This window comes from Chenopodium album, chromosome 6, assembly GCF_948465745.1.
Source record: "Chenopodium album chromosome 6, dcCheAlbu1.1, whole genome shotgun sequence".
NCBI classification, from domain to species: Eukaryota; Viridiplantae; Streptophyta; class Magnoliopsida; order Caryophyllales; family Amaranthaceae; genus Chenopodium; species Chenopodium album.
Genome location: NC_137839.1, coordinates 27,744,160 through 27,759,107, shown reverse-complemented (window position 1 = coordinate 27,759,107; position 14,948 = coordinate 27,744,160). Strand labels below are relative to the sequence as shown.

General features: G+C 42.3%; 1 pseudogene; it reads right to left on the bottom strand.

Annotated features, from left to right (window-relative positions):
• Positions 1-2,836: 2,836 nt before the first annotated feature.
• LOC145637570 (small nucleolar RNA R71) lies at positions 2,837-2,930 on the bottom strand (annotated as a pseudogene).
• Positions 2,931-14,948: the final 12,018 nt, after the last annotated feature.

Here is a 14,948-nt window from a genome sequence, read left to right as displayed (position 1 = left end):
TCTTGGACCAGTCAAGGGTCCCGGCTAGCTTGTCCTTCGGATGAGGAGTAATTTTCCTATCCCTGACTAGCTTTCTCCTCTTTTGAGGAGTCTTCCTTACCGACTGACCCTTGCTTGTGCCAGCCCTACTCTTGGTGATCAGATCCTTTATTTCACCCTTGAAACTAGTTATGAATTTCATGATTTCATCTCAGGTGACTGGGCAGACCGGCCTGCCATTTTACGTAACACAAAGTCGTCAACTTTCAAAGGATGCTTGCGTAATTTCTTGTTGTAGGCTCTGGTCATTCTCAGACGGTATATCTCATGGCGCAGGGCAACATTGCCCCTACGTTCCGGAAGGGAGTCCAATGCTAGCCGCATGGCCTCCCAATTTGCCTCTTCATCATAAAGCATGAGTCGGCTCGTAGTGTTCAATGGGCAAGACGGCTTCAGCACCGTATACCATAAGAAATGGGGTTTCATCGGTTGCCCCTTTGGCAGTAGTCCGGATGGCCCATAGGACATGAATTAGCTCTTCTGCCCATCAGCCACCGACTCTTTCAATTTTCTTTTTTATGTCGTCTGAGATGAGTTTGTTGAAGTCTTCAACTTGGCCGTTTTCATGGGGTCGACTGACTGATGCAAAACAATGTGAGATACCCTGATCTCTCAACCAACTCTTAAGATGAGGTGTCTCAAACTGAGGGCCATTATCAAACACCATAACATAGGTACCCTGAACCGGGTGATGATGTTCTTCTAGATGAAAAAGATGACATCCTTTGTCTTGATGTTCTTAACCGTTTCAGCTTCTACCCATTTAGTAAATAATCCACAGCCACCAAAATGTAGTGCTTTTCGCCTGGAGCAGGCGTGTAAGGACCCAGGATATCCATGCCCCATTTAGCGAACGGGACTGGGCTGTGGATTGCCGTCAGATCAGTAGGCGGGCGGTGAATAAGCTTGCCAAACCTCTGGCATTTGTAACATCTCTTCACCAACTCTTTAGTGTCTGCTTCAAGAGTAGGCCAAAAGTAATGCCGCCTGGCTCTGACGGCTAGGGACCTGCCGCCTATATGAGAGGCACAGTATCCAGCATGCAATTCTTCAAGAACTTCTTTCCCCTTTTCTGGGGTAACACACTTCAATAAAGGTTTAAGGAAACGCGCCTTGAAGAGTTCTCCGTTTCTCAACTCGAAGTTTGCTGCTCGCTTCTTCATGACGGCTACTTCCTGTGGTGAATCAGGAAGTATGCCGTCTACTAAATATGCCCGGATGCCATCCATCCAGGGAGAGCTTCGGTCCAGAATTCCAATGGGCTCTTTATATATACTTCTCTTTTCAAGAACTTCCCAAAAGACTGACCGAGGCGTATCACAGCAGGCGGATGAAGCCAATTTGGACAACGCATCCGCCTGTTTGTTATCTGATGTTGTATATTTGGAGTAGCAACTCGAGATATACAAGGGATAAACCAAAGGATAGTTAAGGCTAAAGAACCAAAGGCTTCTTAGATATAGTCACACCACTAAGAAACGGTTTGGATTCCTAAGATCACAAGCCAACTAATAGCCTAAACTAGTTAACTAAGCAAAGGAAACGAAATTCCAAATCCAAGAATTTCAGGTTTGTTTCTAATCCAAGAAACGAGTGTAAAACAAAGTTGTTTGTTCAAAATAATCTGATTTTTTCATTCATATTTGCTTGCTATTTATAGTAAACAAGCATCCTTAAGTACAAGCTAACTTAAGTGACTTTTTAGCTCACTTGTTACACGCCTAAGCTAAGTATAAGATCAGCTTTTGTTGTCTAGATACATTAATAAAAAGAAGCTTTATTTAACTAGATACATCAAAGAGAAAATTGTGGTTTGTAACCTCCAAATTAAGGCTGAAAATAAAATCAGAAATGAGAGCATAACTCCCCCTTGATTCACGCCCAACAAAGCAGCAAAAAGAAGTGTAACAGCTCTATTGTTTACGCCCAATTCAAACAGCAAAAAAGAAGTGTAACTCCTCCTTGTTTCAAGCCTTGAAATAAGCTTGAATGTATGTAGACAAGAATGTATCTGGATGCCTTTTAGATGCTCCTTTGCTAACTAAAAAAATGCCCACTTGAAGGCTCAATTGAAAGCTTGTAATCCTCATTGAAGCTGATTGTAACACCCAAGTTAAAGCCTTGAAATTCCTGTAAAAGAATTTCGGAATCGAGACTTCTTTCACAAGCTTAAATGGCTGCCTTCTTAATGTATCTTGCACTTGTAATTTGTGTGAATGTGACATTACATTTTTGAACTTTAATCAGCTAAAAAGAACTAAAGAAATTATAACTAATTTGCAAACTTAAAAAAAGACTAAAGTTTACAATTTATTCAAAGCATAAAATGAACTACAATGAACTAGTTAATAAGAACAACAAGTAATTCAAGGGATTGAGTATCTTGCTGCACATAGATAGAACGCATAGCACCCATGCATGATGCTACATCTTGAACCAAAGAAACGTCCATAACCAAGTTGTTAGGCTTGGCTACAACATCTAACCTGGGCACTTAACTCAGACGGAATTTGATCATAGCCGGATGAGTTGCCTCATATTTTCCTTCATACTGGCTAAAGACCAACTGTGAATCAGAGTAGGCATCAATTTTAGTTGCCTCTGCTGCCTTACACTATTAAAGTGAATGGTGTTTCTCAAGAGTTTATCTGACTCAATTTGTTCCCCTTCTCTCTCATACGTCGAGCCTTGGAATGGTTAGACAAGGAGGTCAAGCCAAATTTTCTTAGAACATGGGATGAAGTTAACAAGGAATTCTTGTCTAGGTTCTACCCCCAAAATAAAACGGCGAAGGTAAGGACCCAAAGTTTCAAGCAAAAACCTAGTGAGAGCTTGTATGAAGCTTGGGAAAGGTATAAGGAGTATCAAAGTGAATGTCCCCATCATGGAATCCCAACCTATCAAATTGTTCAAATTTTCTATGGAGGGTTAAGTCCTCAAGGTAAATCGTGTCTTGATGTAGGAGCCAAAGGCCCAATCTTGAACAAAACCGAAGAAGAGGTGGTGGACATTATAGAAGATGTGTTGCGCCATTACATGGATTGGCAAGAAGGAGAAAGAGAGTCTTCAAGCAAGAATGGATTAACGGTTTATTCGGTTGATCACCTTAATGCCATCAACAATCTATCCTCTCAAATTGAAAGTTTGGGGAAGGAGATGACAACAATCAAGGCCAAGCTTGAGAGTGCAACTTCCAATGCACAAGGTCATCCCTCCCACATTAAAGGGAGAGGTACATCTTCTAACTCTACTCCTCCTTATATTTCAAACAATATGCCCAATGGATGCTTGTTTTGTGATATTTGTGGGTCTTATGACCATGATGCTTCTACTTGTTTAAATGGATTTGAAAATCTTGATGATGGTGAGAGTAATGAATGTGAACATGTGAATTTTGTCTCAAACAATAAAAATGGTCAAAGTTTTGATGGCCAAGAAACTCTGGAAATAGAAATTCTCACCAACAAGGTGGATTTGATAACTATAACAATGGTAATTATAGAAACCGAGGAAACAAAGGTTTATGAGGCAACTATAATAACCAAGGCTATGGGAATCAAAACCAAGGCCAAGGTTATGGAAATCAAAGCCAATCTCAAGGCTTTGGTGGCCAGAACCAAAATTTTGGCAACAATCAAAATCGAGGCAATTGGAACAATCAAAATAGGGGGAATTTTCAAAACAACCAAAGGGGACCCCCCACCCGGATTTTGTCCAAAATCTCAAGGTGTTGGTGAAAATTTCTATTCTCAATCATCCAAGTCCAATTTGGAACAGATAATTGAAAATCAAACAAAAATCTTGAATACCTATATGGCGGTGAGCGATAAGAAATTTAATGAGATCATGACACATAAAAAAAATGCTTGAGACATAAATCACACAACTAGCAAACACCTTGAAATATTGTGCTAGTCCTTCTTCGTTGCCTTCTCAAGGAGTTTATCCTAAGAAACCCGTTTATTCCATCACCACAAGGAGTGGAAGAGTTCTTGAAGAGAGAGTTTTCTAGGGATTGTGAGGAGGATATGAAGAAGAGTGTTTCAAGTGAGCAAAAAGAGGAAGATGTGAGCAAAGAAGAAAGCCATGAGAAAAAGAAGAGTGCTGAGAGAAAGCAAGAGGAAGTGAGAAAACCCGACATCCCATACCCCCAAATGTTTATGAGGAACAAACTAGATGAACAATTTGGGAGATTTCTTGAAATGTTGAAGGAGGTCCATCTTTCTATCCCTCTTACCGAAGCCATGAACCAAATGCCTAGATATTCCAAATTCCTTAAGGATATCTTGAGTGGTGTTTAGGGTAAAAATACCCTAGACATGTGGACAAATAAGAGAAGGCCACGTGTCAAGCTTAGGCTGGCCAACGTGGCCCAATAGCCATCTGACACGTGTCCCCTTCAGATAACTTCGGAAAATGCGGCTTTCAAGAGCCTAAATCCCAAGATGCGCCATAATACGGCGCAACCTACTAAAATCTAGGTCAAGTGACCTAGATAGGGGCACACCTACCAACGACCCTATAAATAGTGAAATATTTCCCCATTTTGGGGACACAATCAATCATTTATTACATCTACTTTCTCTCTCATCAGAGGAACTCCTGAGCTTGAAATCCAAGCAGATACCCACCTAAATTTCCGCACTCTTTATTCTATTTCAAGTTACTAACTTAATCATCGGAGGCGGAGCTCCAACAACCGGAGTCTTCGTTGTTTTGTAGGTGCAGCTCGAGCTGGACCAATCTTTGTGACGTAATCACCTGAGGGACAAAAACACCCAAAACATTTGGCGCCGTCTACGGAGAGAGTACCTCAAGGATGGTTCAAGAGTCTTTACCACCTCTTGAGCGTCCGATATACCAGTTGGAAGTCTTTACTGACCAAGAGGATGAAGATCCTCATGTCGAAACCTATATAGCCAAGGATGGCTCTCTGATAACCAAGCGCATCCGCCCTAGGGACACCCTGGAGCGGGGTCCAAGCCAGACGGGTACAAGTTAACCTCCTTGTCAGCCGGAAGGGGAAACCCATACGGCCGGTGGATCTGCTCCAGTCACCCGAGACGAACTCATGAAGTTCATGACTAGTTTGAAGGGTGAAATCAAGGATCTGATCACCAAGAGCCGGGATGGCCCAAGCAGGGGTCAGTCGGCAAGGAAGACTCCTCTAGAGAAGGGGAAGTAAGTCAGAGATAGGCGGCCAACTCCGCACCCAAAGGAGAAGGCAGCCAGGACCATTGACTGGTCCAAGATTTTTCTGCCTAAGAGGAATACCAACAATACCCACCGGAGTGAAAAGCCGGTGAGAAACAAAAAATCAACTCTTGATGCCTGGGAGATCATTACCCTCAAGAGGAATCAACAGTTGTCTGATTCAGCTTCCACTTCAAGCTTTGCAGACAGCTTTAAGAATACATCTGCAGAGAATGTGCAATCCTTGCATGAGAGCCATGCAGGCGGTAATACCGTCCATTCAGGCCATCTGATGATTAGGAATGCACCATACGTACCGCCTATGGTCTACGGCCTGTATTCCCCTCATTTCATGCAGTCGACCTTCTTTGGAGGTCAGGCGGCATACAGCAATGTCCAGCCACTAGAATTGCAGCTTTGTATGTTCGCTTGGGTGAACAACCTTCTACGTTCACGTGGGAAATAACCGAGGCGGCACAGCCGCCCAAGATTAAAAATGTGTTGGTAGGTACTTATGATGGTACCGCCGACCCGGAAGATCATCTCATGCCTTACGCCAACCTCATGTATTTACAAGGGTTGGATGATGCCACTTGGTGTCGATGTTTTCCGGCTACATTGAAGGGCATTGCCCAACGATGGTTTTGCCAGTCGGTTCCATCGATAGTTTCAAGAAGCTTGCCTTCTTGTTTGCTTCCAACTTCTCAATGAACATCCCTGCGAAAAAAAACAAGTCTTAACTTGAGTACCATTAAGCAAGGAGAGAGAGAAGGATTAGACTCTTACGTTAGGCGGTTCAATCTGACCAGAATTCAGATTTAGGGACTGTCTGACAAAGTTGCCTTTACAGACTTCTTTAAGGGTCTGAGAGACGCGTCGACCTTTAAGTTCGACCATGTTAGAAAAGGGGCATTTACCTTACAGACGGACCTGAGGGAGGCGGAAAGCTATATTCAATCAACCAACCTCTGCTCGCCTATTAGCTAGTCGAACTCCAAGAAGTCTGATAGACAAAAAGACTGCCGCCCTGCTCAGCCGGCAAAGAAAAAAGATGAGAGCATGAAGAGAAAAAAAGTCTGGGCGGTGGGTGATTCTAACTAGCCGTCCCAGAAGAAAAATAAAGAATTTAAATCGTACGTCCCCAAGTACGATTTTAATAAGGACTGCAACTCCATCCTCATGGAGATCAAGGACCGGCTGTCTCTAGAGAAGCCGAATCTAATGAAAAGTTCCATTAAATCAAGGAATAAAAATAAATTTTTCCAATACCATGATGAAGTTAGCCATGACACCAACGACGGCTTCAGCCTTCAGCGGGCGTTGGACCGTCTGGCTGACAAAGGGATGTTAAAGTGCTACATTTCTAAGTCCAAAGCGACTAATAAGAAGAACCCGGGGCAGTCCTCTAAGACACCCCAGCCTGCTAGTAGTTCTACACCATAGCAGGCGGGTTCTCATGCAGTGGCCCTACCATCCGGGGCACCAAGAGCCATCTTTGAAATATGGACAATGATGATGATGGTGAGCAGGCGTCAGCTAGCTCCTCCCTCCCAGACGTTCTGATCATTGAGAAGGACAGGGGCACTGTCTGTCGTCTGCATGACGATCCGGTCGTCATTGAATGCAAGGTCGCTAACCAGCTGGTTGGGCAAATCCTTATTGACACCGGCAGCTCGTCGGACATCATTAGCCTTCGGTGCCTGCAAAAACTTAAATACAAACTCAGCAGCATGCATCTGGTTACTCGACCCTTGGTTGGCTTTAGGGGTGGGATGGTTTACCCAGTCGGTAGGATTTACTTACCAATTCGACTGGGTGAAAAAGGAAAAGGACAACACTTGGTCGTCAAATTATTGGTCGTTAAGGAACTGACCACCTATAACATCATCTTAGACCGTCCAACCCTCAACGAAGCCAACGCGGTAATCATCCTTTCACTCATGCTAATATGGGTGCAGATCTGCACCTATTGCTGAAAGAATTCAAATACATTTTTGCCTTTGAAGTGGAAGACGAGCGTTAGCCCGGATCTTGCTGTCCACAAACTCGTCGTGGATCCAAAAAAGAAGCCCATCCGGAAAAAGAAAAGAAATCACGGCGAGGAGAGAAGTCAGGCGGCAGCTGCCGAAGTAAAAAAGCTGCTGGATGCTGGGTTCATTCGGCCATGTAATTTCCCTGATTGGGTGGCAAATGTTGTGCTTGTAAAGAAGCCGAATGGTCCCTGGCGTATGTGTGTTGATTACACAGACCTCAACAAGGCATGTCCAAAGGACAGCTATCCGCTCCCAAAGATCGACAGTCTGGTCAATTCTACAGTCGGACATGCCTTGATGAGTTTTATGGATGCCTACTCCGTCTTCCATCAGATACCCCTTTGGAAAAAAGATTAATTGAAGACGGCCTTCGTCACTAATCAGGGGTTATTCTGTTATACAGTGATGCCGTTTGGCTTGAAGAATGCGCCGGCTACATTCCAACGGATGATTAATACAGTCTCCATTAATCAAATTGGGAGGAATGTGGAAGCGTACATTGATGACATGATAGTCAAATCAAAGCAACAGGCGGATCATCTTGCTGATCTCCGAGAAACCTTCACCAACCTCAGGCGGCATAAGGTTATGTTAAATCCCAAGAAATGCGTCTTTGGTGTTGAGTCTGGGAAATTTCTCGGATTCCTGATTGATCGAAGGGGGATAGAGGCTAACCCTGAGAAGATGCAGGCGGTGATTGACATGAAGTCACCCCGCACTGTTAAGGAAGTACAGAGACTAACCGGTTTCCTGGCGGCATTTGGGAAGTTCCTCAGATGATCAAGTGACAAATGCCTTTATTTCCTGCAAGCAATCAGGAAGAAGACTAGATTTTAATGGGGGGATGATGCAGAGGCAGCCTTTCAATAGCTGAAAGAACATGAAGAATGGCTGTGGTACAGAAATTATATATGAGTTCCCTGAGGGGGACAGATTTGAATGTGCACTTCGGTTTAAGTTTTAGGCCTCGAATAACGAGGCGGAATACGAAGCCCTGCTAGCCGGAATCCGCATGTGTAAGGCGACAGGGGCAACAAAATTTGACGCCTACTCTGATTCACAGTTGGTCGTAAGCCAATATGAGGGAAAATATGAGGCGACTCACCCGGCTATGATCAAATATCTTCATGCAGTCAAAGAAGAGGCTGGGGCACTTGAAGAATTATGTCTGAGTCAAGTGCCCAGGTTAGATAACAACCAGGCGGATGCATTGTCCAAGCTGGCATCTTCCCCCTGCTGTGATACGCCTCGGTCAGTCTTTTAGGAAGTTCTAGAAAAAAAAAATATTTATGAAGAACCCATTGGAATCTTAGACCGAAGCTCTACATGGATGAATGGCATCCGGGCAGATTTGACAGACGTTACGCTTCTTGATTCACCACAGGAGGCAGCCGTCATGTAGAAGCAAGCAGCAAACTTCGAGATGAGAAATGGAGAGCTCATCAAGGCAGGTTTTCTTAAACCTTTATTGAAGTGTGTGACCCCAGAAAAGGGGAAAGAAGTTCTTGAAGAATTGCATGCGGGATACTGCGCCTCCCATATAGGCGGCAGGTCCCTAGCTGTCAGAGCCAGACGGCATTATTTTTGACCTACTCTTAAAGAAGATGCTAAAGAGTTGGTGAAGAAGTGTGACAAATGCCAGAGGTTTGGCAAGCTTATTCACTGCCCGGCTACTGATCTGACGGCAATCCACAGCCCAGTCCTGTTTGCTAAGTGAGGCATGGACATCTTGGGTCCTTTTACGCCAGCACCGGGCGAAAAGCGTTATATTTTGGTTGCTGTGGATTACTTCACCAAATGGGTGGAGGCTGAGCCGGTCAAAAACATCAAGACAAAGGATGTCATCTCTTTCATTTATAAGAACATCATCACCCGGTTTGGGGTACCAATGTCTATGGTGTTTGATAATGGCCCTCAGTTTGAAATGCCTCTTATGTAAGTCTAATATACCCCTCCAACAAGTTGTAATGGTATTTAGACTCGAATGAAAAACAACTCACCCTATAACAACTTAAAATTGTGAAATTAACCAAAACTAAAGAACACACTCAAAGTTCCGGGTTCTTAGGCTAGAGACAAGACACACTCAATCTCTCCCCAATCTTGTCACTCGAGAACTAACTCAAAGCAACAACGAACAACACTCCTACTTTGGACAAACACAAAGAAGAATGTTAGGCAACCTCACGGTTTTTATGAATAACTCCAAAAGTTGATTTTTATTTCTGGTTTGCTCTCCAGTATATAGTAATAAGGAGCAACAAATGAAAAGATAAAACCAACCAAAAGTCAAAGGGAGAACCATCCCTAAAGGGAAACAAACAGCCAACAGTTCTCCTTAATTTAAGCTAGCACTAAATTCCTTAATTAGCTAGTGATGATCAGCTAAAAATAAGGCCTAACAAACCTCCTACATAACCAGCCATTAAGAGCAACATTAGGAGTAACTTTTGGCATTATTACAACCAAAAATAAAACTAGAAATAAGATAGAAATCTACACGCCCAAATCAGCAGCTTAATTGGCCAACCGTGTAGCTTCTTTTAGACTTGTACTTTGGACCGTCAATCAACCCTTGAGATGCAACACTTCAATTCGGTCCTTGTAGAAAATGGATAAAACCCAAGTGTTTCCAAGACTAGAGCAATTGGTTCTTGATCTTGCGAACCACCATTATATTCACTTCGCTCTCCGGAGGTATTTCCTCATCATACTCTTCATCAATTTCTTTATTCTCATCTTGTGTAGCAAAACTATAGTGTTTTTCTTCCTCGTCAAACATTGCAGATTGTGAGGTAGTCAACACATTTTTGCTAGGGCATTCGGAAGCGATATGTCCTCTTCCATGACACTTGAAAAATTTTCTCCTAGTAGCAAGTTCACTAGGTGAAATCACAGCCTTTCCTTCCCTTTATCAAAATTAGAACTAGAAGAGAAAGATTTGTTTTGAAATGTTCCCCTGACTCATTTTGTACTGTACCCCCCTTAGAGTAAGATGGACTTAACTTCTTTGGACTCTTGAAAGAAGAAGTTTTGGGCTTTTCTTTCTTCAATTGGACTTCATAAAAAATAGCCAATTTACAAACATCATTAAAAGTGGTATAGTGAATCACTTCCACTTTTTGGCTAATACTCTTCGAAAGACCTTTTATAAAATGAGTGATTTTGAAGGTCTCCTTCTTTTGCAAGTCACACACCAAACACAACTTCTAAAACTCCTTAATGTAATCTTCTACACTCGTGTTTTCTTGGGAAAGATAGGTTAGTTTTTAGGTATTGTTCTTGTTCATACTCCCTATTTACCTATTTATCCCTCATCTTCTTTTTCATACCATAGGGCAGCGAATTTAGTGAGTTTTAGAACATACAATTTGAACCTTTTTTTATCATCAAACCCCTTATACTTAAAAACAGTTTCAATTTGCCTCACCCAATCTAGAAAGGCCTAACTATCATGCCCCCCATCAAATTATGGTAGGTTAATTTTAAGCCCCCTATCTTCATCAAATTGCCTAAGATTGCTGACACTACCCACATCCTCATATTCTAATTCATTCAGTTTTCTATTTGTTTGCAACACCATTTCGGCAATTACATCAATCCTAGTATTCTGCCTAGCCTTCTCCTCCTCACTTTCTTCTGTTTTTTCTCCAAACTCTCCAATTTTTCAGTAATTGTTTTCAACATTCTAGCAAACTCCTCAGTAGCCAAGATTTTCCACTATTTTGCTAGACTATTACAATTACAAGGAGTGAAAAACCGCCGAAAAATAGAGACAAAAAGAAAAAAAAAATGGCCTCGAGACTCTCAAAGGCATACAAATTCAGAAAATTTAGATCAAAACAATCAATTTAAAAACAAAGAAACTACTCAAAAGCTCTTCGTATGAAGGAGAAAACTTCTGTTCAAATCTGCCTTCCCGGATTTGCCCCTTTTCTGCCTTTGAAAATTCTTCCCAGATTAATAGCTAAAAAATTCCAAAAAATCTGAAATTTTATATGCGTATTCTACACAGAAAAAAAAAACCAAATTGAAAAACGAATCACTTAATTTAGCATCTAGAAGACCAAGATATTGTCCCACAAAGTTGACAGAAAAACTAATCGAATCTGCTGCTTTGTTAAAAAAATCCTTCAAACTTGATTTTTCTCATGAAAAGCCTTTCCTAGGCTCAGATACCAGATAATGTAAGCCTAATATATCCCTCCAACAAGTTGTAATGGTATTTAGACTCGAATGAAAAACAACTCACCCTTTAACAACTTAAAATTGTGAAATTAACCAAAACTCAAGAACACACTCAAAGTTCTGGGTTCTTAGGCTAGAGACAAGACACACTCAATCTCTCCCTAATCACTCAAGAACTAACTCAAAGCAGCAAGGAACAACACTCACACTTTGGACAAACACAAAGAAGAATGTTAGGAAACCTCACGGTTCTTATGAATAACTCCAAAAGCTGATTTTTATTTCTAGTTTGCTCTCAAATATATAGTAATAAGGAGCAGCAAATGAAAAGACAAAACCCACCAAAGTCAAAGGGAGAACCGTCCCTAAAGGGAAGCAAACAACCAACAATTCCTCTTAATTTTAGCTAGCACTAAATTCCTTAATTAGCTAGTGATAATCAGCTAAAAATAAGGCCTAACAAACCTCCTACATAACCAGCCAATAAGAGCAACTTTAAGAGTAACTCTTGGCATTATTACAACAAAAAATAAAACTAGAAATAAGATAGAAATCTACACGCCCAAATCAGCAGCTTAATGGGTCAAACGTGTAGCTTCTTTTAGACTTGTACTTTGGACCGTCAAACAACCCTTGAGATGCAACACTTGAATTCGGCCCTTGTAGAAAATGGATAAAACTCAAATGTTTCCAAGACTAGAGCAATTGGTTCTTGATCCATAGAGTTTCTAAGTGGGCTTCTTGATCTTTGATTACCTCACCTTAAGACTTGGTTGGGAGATCAAGGGATCTCACATTGTTTTGCATCAGTTAGTCGACCCCAAGCAAATGGCCAAGTTGAAGCCTTCAACAAACTTATCTCAGACGGCATTAAAAGAAAATTGAAAGAGCCGGTGGCTTATGGGCAGAAGAATTGATTCATGTCCTGTGGGCCATCTAGACAACTGCCAAAGGGGCAACCGGTGAAACCCCATTTCTCATGGTATACGGTGCTGAAGCCGTCTTGCCCATTGAACATTACGAGCCGACTCTTAAAGTCATGCTTTATGGTGAAGAGGCAAATTGGGAGGCTATGCGGCTGGCATTGGACTCCCTCCCAGAACACAGGGGCAATGCTGCCCTGCGTCATGAGATATACCGTCTAAGAATGACGAGAGCCTACAATAAGAAAGTACACAAGTTCCCTTTGAAAGTTGGCGACTTTGTGTTACGAAAAACTGAGGCAATCGATAGGGCCAATGAGCTTGGAAAGCTAACCCCCAACTGGGAAGACCCCTACCGGATCTATGAAGAAGTTAGGGATGACACCTACCGCCTGGAAACCCCATACGGCAAACGCCTGCCTAGAACTTGGAATGTAGATAACGTTAAAAAGTACTACTTCTGAGAATTGTAAATTTTTTGTAAACAAAAAGTCTATTAATGAGAAATTAGGCTTTGTTTTCAATTGTGTTGTTATCTTTAAAATTACTATTTCGTCCGGGCAACGCTCAGAGAGATTATTTGCTAAACCAACTAAGTTCGAAACTTAGTGGTGAATTTAACGTTCAAATAACATGCGACCAATGGCCAGATTGATAAACTAGGCACAAAAACGATTAATAGCTATACAACCGGTCTCGAACAAGACCAAAGGCCAATGGGCAGATGGTTGCTTATTTTACAAAACCGCCTTTCCCAATATGGAAAACGGCGCCCGGCGACACCCCTCCGGTGCAGTCGTCGTAGAGAGCAGACTCTTTGTCAGCTCTACGTATCTATGCAAACGACAACGATTGAACGACCAAATTGGTCAACTCATAGCCTTCTGACCAGAATAGTCTACAGAACGATTAAGTTTTCGAAATACCGGATGGCTTGAGGCATCAGTCGGTTTTTGACTGAAGTTCTTACTTATATTATTTATTCCAAAATTGCACACTCTTTCCCGATTAGGGCAAAAGAGTTTTGTGTAATGGCTATGCAACAACCCTAGACGGAATATTACCATTGTGATTGAAGCTTGAAGCACCCGTTTAAATGGCCAGCTGTGCACTTTGTTTGGGGCAATCACCATTGTGATTGATTGGCCTAAAAATATCTCATACTTCTCCTAGTATCAAATGTTTTCAAGCCAATCAATCAATTTGAAATGAAACCAACCGCACAGCCGTCCAGGGGCTAGAACAGCCGGATTACAATCAACCGCATGCTTTTTATAAGTTAGGAAAAATATTAACGAATTGCAGTATATACGTAAAATTCAATTCAAAAAATTCAAACGCAAATGAAAGGAAAACATGTATAAAAAAAACGACTGAGTCGGAATACTTCATTCATTAAATTGAAAACGGCACAAGGGCTAGAATAATTGTTAACCAGAATCACATCCGGTGAAGAAACAAGAAAAAATTGTTAACCCAACTCCTTAGTTGGTAAAAGTAAAGCACACTCGGCTAACAATCCAAAAAGGAAAGTAAATGACATACTGATGTAGAATTTGGGGAGGTTGGTTTAAGGCAGAGGTGGAGGCTTCTAACACGTCTGGTTTTGTCCAGAAGGGAAGGCTTCAGATTGATTATCAGCCGCCTAAGGCTGGCTGTCCTGATTTTGCTCATCCTCCATCTGCTCCTCTTCATTGTCTAAGACTTTATATCCCAGTTCAGCGGCCCACCCTTTAAAGCGAGGCGGAGTTGCCTCTCCCAAAACTTGAGCGTCATACACCGCAGTGGCATAATCATACCTAAGTTTGTAGACTTCAAAGTCCACATCCGGATAGAGGAACCCCAGGCAATCTTCAGCCGGGCTGCATTGTCTCGCTCATTCTCCTCGCTCATCCGGGTTTGCTCCTTGGCAATCTCTTCTGCCGCTGGTTCCGCAGGTTGACGATCTTCACCCCCAATCGAGCGACGTCTACTCAAAGCTTCGTGTTCTCCTTATCAACGTCTTCTAATGCCTTGAGCTTAGCTTTAGCATTTGCCAGTTTTTAATCAAGGTCATTAGCCCGACTGTTGGCTTCATCGTTAGCAGCCGTCAAACTCCGCATCCGCTCCTCCTATTTCAACTCTACTGCTTTAATCATTAAATCACACATGTAATTAACATATTCAGCAGAGTTGAGATTTTCAGTGGCCCTCCGTTTGGCATCATTTACCTCTTCTTGTTTCTGCCTTAAGGGGCCCCGGAGCCCATCCACCCTCAGCATAACCCGAGAAAGGACAGCCGGATTATGAAATACTTGGTAAAAATAGAAGAAAAATATCTGAATCAAGTTAAGAGTCGTTACCTCAGCCAGTTGGCCCATAATCCGGTCAAAGTCCACTACCTGCTGATTAGGTATGGAGTTCTTCTCAGACCGGGTGAGGGTCCTCACCATTCGTTTAGCAAACCTAGGAAGATCCGGCTCGTCGGATTTAAGATCTGCACCAAAAGAAGTACTTGGTGAGAGGGATGCAGCGTAGTTGGCATTCATTTTTTGCCGGCTGCTGACTAAACCCCCAGAAGGGTCAACCTCAG